The sequence below is a fragment of the Colobus angolensis genome, unplaced genomic scaffold, assembly GCF_000951035.1.
Source record: "Colobus angolensis palliatus isolate OR3802 unplaced genomic scaffold, Cang.pa_1.0 Scaffold48, whole genome shotgun sequence".
In the NCBI taxonomy this organism is placed as follows: domain Eukaryota; kingdom Metazoa; phylum Chordata; class Mammalia; order Primates; family Cercopithecidae; genus Colobus; species Colobus angolensis.
In genome coordinates, this window is record NW_012118265.1 from 6,189,097 (window position 1) to 6,196,276 (window position 7,180).

Consider the following 7,180-nt stretch of genomic DNA (forward strand, 5'->3'; position numbering starts at 1 on the left):
GAAGACTGAATATTGCTGAACAGTGAGTGTTCTGTCTGATTCTTGCTCTGGAAACTTTGTTTCAGAGGTGTGCCCAGCCATGTGACGTGTGAGGTGTCAGTCTGCACCTAGTGGGGTATGTCTCCCAGTTAGGTTACTCAAGGGTCAGGGACCCACTTGAGCATGCAGTCTGTCCATTCTCAGATCTCAGCCTCCATGCTGGGAGACCCACTGCCTTCTTCAAAGCAGTCAGACAGGGTCATTTAGATCTGCAGAGGTTTCTGCTGCTTTTTGTTTAGCTATGCCCTGTCCTCAGAGGAGGAGTCTACAGAGGCAGGCAGGCTTCCTTGACCTGTGGTAGGCTCCACTCAATTTGAGCTTCCTGGTGGCTTTGTTTACCTACTTAAGCCTCAGCACTGGCAGGCGCCCTCCCCCAGCCTTGCTGCTGCCTTGCAGTTAGATCTCAGACTGCTGTGCTAGCAATGAGGGAGGCTCCGTGGGCGTGGGACCCTCCGGGCCAAGTATGGGATATAATCTCCTGGTGTGCCATTTGCTAAGACCCTTGGTAAAGTGTAGTATTAGGGTGGGAGTTACCTGATTTTCCAGGTGTTGTGTGTCTCAGATTCACTTGGCTAGGAAAAGGGATTCCCTTCTCCCTTGTGCTTCCCAGGTGAGGCGATGCCTTGCCCTGCTTCAGCTCTCGCTGGTTGGCCTGTACCAGCTGACCCACACTGATTGGCACTCCCCAGTGAAATGAACCCGGTACCTCAGTTGAAAATGCAGAAATCACCCGTCTTCTGTGTTGCTCGCACTGGGAGCTGGAGGCTGGAGCTGTTCCTGTTCAGCCATCTTGCTCAGGATTCTCTACTGAATTTTTATTTGCTCCATTCATCTATCTCCTCTGACTCCAATACCATGTATTTTATCATACTTTTAAAATACAGATGACTATATGATCATAATTCTTCTGCATTATTTTCTTACTGAATTTTCCTATATATTTTTAAATTTCTCCCAGATGAACTTTAGAATTATTTATGTCCAGTGCCAAAGAAAGTCCTGATGAGAATTAAAATTATATATAATGTATAAATTGGGGCAGAATTAACAAGAACATATTACTGGTTTCTGTTCCTAGACCATGGCTATATCTGCATGTATTCATGTATTGTATTAATCTTTCAGTAGAGATTTATTGTCATGTTAGTCTCACATATTTCTAACCACATTTATTCATGAGTTTTACATTTTTTGTTGCTATTGTGAAATTATCTATAATATCCTAAATGGTTACTGTTTTGCTTTACAAATACTTTTGAATTTATGTATTTATTATATGCTTCTGCTATCTTACTGAATTTTCTAATTACTTAGCAATTAAATTTTATAAAACCTGAAAAAAACAAAACAACAAAATGTGAGTCATAAATATTTTGAGAGAATCTGTCTTAGCAGAAAATAATACCATGGAATTTTTTCCTGAACAATTTAAGAAACGGAACAGATTTCAAGAAAATAGCTAAATACAGGATTGTAATACTGACCTGCTTTTTTCGGGAAGTAGATATCATCTTTTCTAAAAAATAGTCTTTGATTTAATAAGTATATATGTGCATACCTAACACTTTTATTATTGTAATTAATACCTTATTATTTTTTTATAAAGACATGATCATTCTAAGCTCACTTTTGGCAGACTTTCACCCCTTGTTGAAATGCTATTCCAGTAACTCTTTTAGAAAAAGTATAATTTGGAATAATTTGTTCTTATTGAATTCAGGGTAGCTTCATCAAGTGTCATTTCCTTTGCTAAATTAAATAATTCACTCTAAAATTTTACCTAGAGTTGTTCTTAGACTCACCAGGTATATTTTCTGGCATATACTTTTTTCTTCCTCTTTGAAAACTGCAATAAGATTAGTCTGGTTTTTGTTTGTTTGTTTGTTTGGTAGCTTAGCTGGGCTTCATGGTTATTGGCAGCTGCTCAACAATGTCATCTGCAAGTTCCCTCAGCTCCTGGGATGTAATGAATCTGAAACAGGAGACTTGAACTAATTACAAGTTGATTGGTGATATCTGAAGATGTCTTCATCTGTTTTGATCTTCATCTCTCTCTTACTAATGTTTCTTCCCAGATTTCTAGCCTAAGAATGATTTTATTTGGCAGAGAGAATGAAAAAAGTAAAGAATTGAACAGTTCATCATTCACTGTTTTACGTTCTCATCATACTTTCCTACTTCCAAGCAAGCTCTTTTTTGTTCTTCATGTGAATGTACCCATTCATTTTATGTACTTTATATGATTTATTTTTTGAGACAGAGTCTTTTTCTGTCACCAGGCTGAAGTGCACTGGCGCGATTTTGGGTCACTGCAACCTCCATCTCCTGGGTTCAACTGATTCCCCTGCCTCTGCCTGATGAGTAGCTGGGACTACAGGTGGGCGCCACCATGCCCAACTAATTTTTTGTATTTTAGTAGAAACTAAAATTTTTTGTATTTTTAGTAAAGATGGGGTTTCACCATGTTGGCCAGGATGGTCTCGATCTGCTGACCTTGTGATCTGTCCACCTCAGCCTCCCAAAGTACTGGGATTATAGGCATGAGCCATCACACTTGGCCACTTTAATAATTTTCTAAGCCTAAAATTTATCTGGCTCATCTTACATGTCTGGTGCCTATATTAACCTAAGTTACATGTTTGATTAGTGGACAAGCTCATTATATAACCACTTGTGCACTCATTTCAGATTCAGTATGGACCCTTTCCTTTTCTCTGGATTGGAAGCATTTCAACCTATGTAAATGAAATTAAATTTTCACATGGATATCAACCTTCTCAAATCGCTACCCCTTTTAGAGTCTCAGATTATGTTATTATACCTACTTATTTTCTGAACTTGTGAAATCTGCCATCCTAAAAATTAGATTTTACTTTGGATATGAATGACACCTTATTAGTATATCCTAGAACTGCCTTTCTCAATGTCCAACCAAAATACTAAGGAAATCAGGGGAAAAAGTAAAATGTGCATACACACTCATACACACACATAAAAACACACTAGAACTGTCAGTTGATTGAATAAGTCTATTAAAAATTAAATTCACTGACTAAAATGTTGAGTGAGTTTATAGAAACATGCTTTTGGCCTCCTGAAACAGTATTAGCCTACTTACAAGGAAGTAGAATGAAAGGAATTTCTCTATACCTGACCCCATTCAAAAATGCAGTGACTAGGCCAGGCACAGAGGCTCATGCCTGTAATCCCAGAACTTTGGGAGGCCGAGGCAGGTGGATCAATTTAGGTCATGAGTTCGAGACCAGCCTGGCCAATATGGTGAAACACTATCTCTACTAAAAATACAAAAATAATAAGTTGGGCATGGTGACATATGCCTGATATGAAGCCAAATATATCACAGAGAAAGAAAACAAATATCCCTCATGAACTTAGATACAAAGTTCTTTAATAACTTACTAACAAAGTCAATTCAACAACATATAAAACTTATTTTAAAAGATTATAGCCGGGCGTGGTGGCTCAAGCCTGTAATCCCAGCACTCTGGGAGGCCGAGACGGGCGGATCATGAGGTCAGGAGATTGAGACCATCCTGGCGAACACGGTGAAACCCCGTCTCTACTAAAAAAATACAAAAAACTAGCCAGGCGAGGTGGCGGGTGGCCTGTAGTCCCAGTTACTTGGGAGGCTGAGGCAGGAGAATGGAGTAAACCCGGGAGGCAGAGTTTGCAGTGAGCTGAGATCTGGCCACTGCACTCCAGCCTAGGCGACAGAGCGAGACTCCGTCTCAAAAAAAAAAAAAAAAAAAGATTATATCATGACCAAGTTGGATTTATTTCAGCAGTGCAAGATTGTCTTTATATTTGAAAATCAGTTAGTATAATATATACATCATATTAATAGAATGAAAGACAAAAATACATCATCTCAAAGATGGAGAAAAAGCATTTGATAAAACCCAACATTTATAATAAAAATTCTCAGCAAACTAGAAGAAACTTCATTCTGATAAAGAACATCTACCCATAATTTAACAAAAGAAGTACAATAATTGTACATTGCATTTTATAAACAATTCTTGAAATAAATTAAAGAAAATTTAAAATAGAAAGACAGCCTGTGATCATGGATTGGAGAACTCAGTATTGTTAAGATGACAATTTTCCTCAAATTAATCTGTAGATTTACCACAATCTTTATCAAAATCCCAGCAGACTTTTGTGTAGAAATTGACAGGTTTCTCCTAAAATATATAAAGAAATGCGAAGGATCCAGGATAACCAAAATAATTTTGAAAAAGGAAGAACAAGTTTGGAAAATTTTTACTACTCAATTTCAAAACATTTTGTAATATGATAATAATGGAGATAACGTAGTATTTGTGTAAAGATAGGTATACAGTTAAACGGAACAGAATTAAGAGTTTGTAATAATCGCTTATGATTTTTGACAAAGGTATTAAAATAATATAAGAGTGAAAAGGTAGTCTTTCCAACAAGTGGTACTGGGACAAGTGGATATTCATATTAAAAAAAATTTAGATCTTTACCTCACACCACACACAAAATTTAGCTCAAAATGGACGATAGACATAATATACCAGCTAAAACTATAAAAATTCTACAATAAAAGATAGGAGAAAGTTCTCATGTTCTTGATGTGGTCAGAGTTCTTAGACATAATCATAACAGCTAGGGCTATTAAAAAAAAAAGCATGATAAATTTAACCTCATTAAAATTAAAAACTTTTGTACTTCAAAAGACACTATTAAGAAAATAAAAAGACAAGTCACAAGCTGGAAAAAAAATGCATATTATATATCTAGTAAAGATCTTCTATCCAGAATAGAAAAAAAAAAAAAAAAACTCTTACAACTCGATTATAAAAAACAAAATAACCCAATTAAAGAGAGACAGAAAACACTCACAGAGAAATAAATAAATAAAAATAACCTGATTAAAAAATGGGCAAAGGACATGATTAGACATTTTTCCGAAGAAGATATTCAAATTCAAATTCATTAACCAACAGGAAAGTTGAAATTAAAAGCACAATATGATATTGGTGCACATCCACTAGAATCTCTCTTGAGAAGATTATAGTCTGGTTGGAAAAGACAGATGCATAAATACTATCTGTTACAGTAACGACCAGGGAAATCTAAATAGGGTTTAGTTAGACATAAAAAGGCCATGGATGAAAAACTGTAGCAATAGACAGACTGGATACCCCTCACTAAACTATGATGTTTCTATGATGTTTTGACTCCCAGGTTTTCAAAGAAAGTCTCGTCCCCTATCAATGGCCATGTTAATAAATTGCAAAGGACCTCACTTCATGTTTCTTTATTGCCTTTGAATAAAGTTTCTTCAAACTTTTATCTCTTCAGGGTCTACTTTAGATCTCTTGATTGCTTTTAATCTATCCATCCATCCATTCACTTACTCATTCATTCAATCATTCATTTATATATAAGTAAATGTTTATTGAGCATCTTTTATCACCAGCACTGTTCTAGGCACTTGGAAATCAAAAGTGAAAAAAATAATAGTGAAACATGATTGCCCTAATAGTGCTTAACTTATCAGTACAGGAAGATTTGAATTCTTTGTCTATGGGAAGAAGTGCACACGGTTTTTCTTGCATTTGTGCCCATCATTATTTCTCTTTCACCTATTCTTTGTTATATTCTAAAATTTAGGTCTGTTAACCATGATGTGAAATTCATCATGCCTATACTTCATAATATTTGATTAGTTTAGTTTTCCTCATTTTCTCCATCAAATCTATGAAATTGTTCCCAAATGGCTGAAGTGTGTCTCTCAAACTCCAAATTCCCTGTTACCATCTTTTTCATAAATAAGGAGTCAAAGCTTGCACTGAGCACTAACCAGAGTTAGTTATCTCAGCAGGAAGACAAATATAGCTGCTTCACTACAGGTGACAGGGACAAGACTCCTGAATCCATGCCTAACGTTGCTGCTTAGAGACTCTCCTTTCTATTGACCTTGGCACTCTTTGGCCCTATTCTTAACATCTCTCACTTCTCTGAGTGAGCTTCTGGGAGCTCAGTCTGGTTAAATCAACCCACAGGCATCTGTAATTACCAGTCGTCACCACCGTGGATAATGTAACCCAGCAACTGTCAGAATGCTTAAAATGTTTAAAATAGAAGAAATGAAGACACAAAAATTATCCTGTATCATTTACTGTATTATTTCACAACAGATGTTTTTTTAAAATTTATGAAGTTGGTTCTCTTTTTGAGGTTAATAAATTTCATTACTTTATCAACATAAAGTTTAAGTAACTATAGGAAAACATAATACATATTTTAAGTATAATTGTTCTTATTTTAGTACGTATATTAGGGCATTTTTAACTTTTGTCTCTACTTTTATACATGAATATTAACTGTACCTGAAAGCCATTCTTAGAAGTAGATGAAGGACGGGGCACAGTTGCTCACGCCTGTAATCCCATCACTTTGGAAGGCCAAAGTGAGAAGATCCCTTGAGCCTGGGAGTTTGAGACCAGCCTGGCAGCACAGGGAGACCTCATCTCTATTTCAAAAAATAAATTACCTAGAAGTGTTGCACATGCCTGTGGTCCCAGCTACTCAGGAGGCTGAAGTGAGATGATCGCTTGAGCCTGGGAAGTTGAGGCTGCAGTGAGCTATAATTGTGTCACTGCACTCCAGCCTGGGTGACAGAACAAGACCCTGTCTCAAAAAAGAAAAGAAAAGAAAATAGATGAAGGGACAGATATTTACTAACTCCCTATATTAATTAATGATAGGATGTAATTCTATCCTCATAATGATACTAAAATGTAGATATTATTGTTCATGTTCTATGGAAGAATTAATGCAAGCTCAAATGTGATCATAAATGTATTCAGAATTATAGAATTATTAAGCAAGGAAGGAAGGCTGCATTCTCATATTTCTTTGACAGCAACAAATCTCCGTTGTAGTCCCATTGTGCCATCCTGTATTTAAGCTTAAGAAGTAATGCTTACAATTAGAAGAGCCTCTGAATTTACACTAAAAGTTAACCAAGCATACTAAGTATGGCTACATTTTAGTTCTAAATTCATCCTTGGTAACATCTCATCATTGGAAGAAGTTGAAGAAGATGAGATTCATAAGTTTTGGGGTTCAGAAGCAATGAATAATT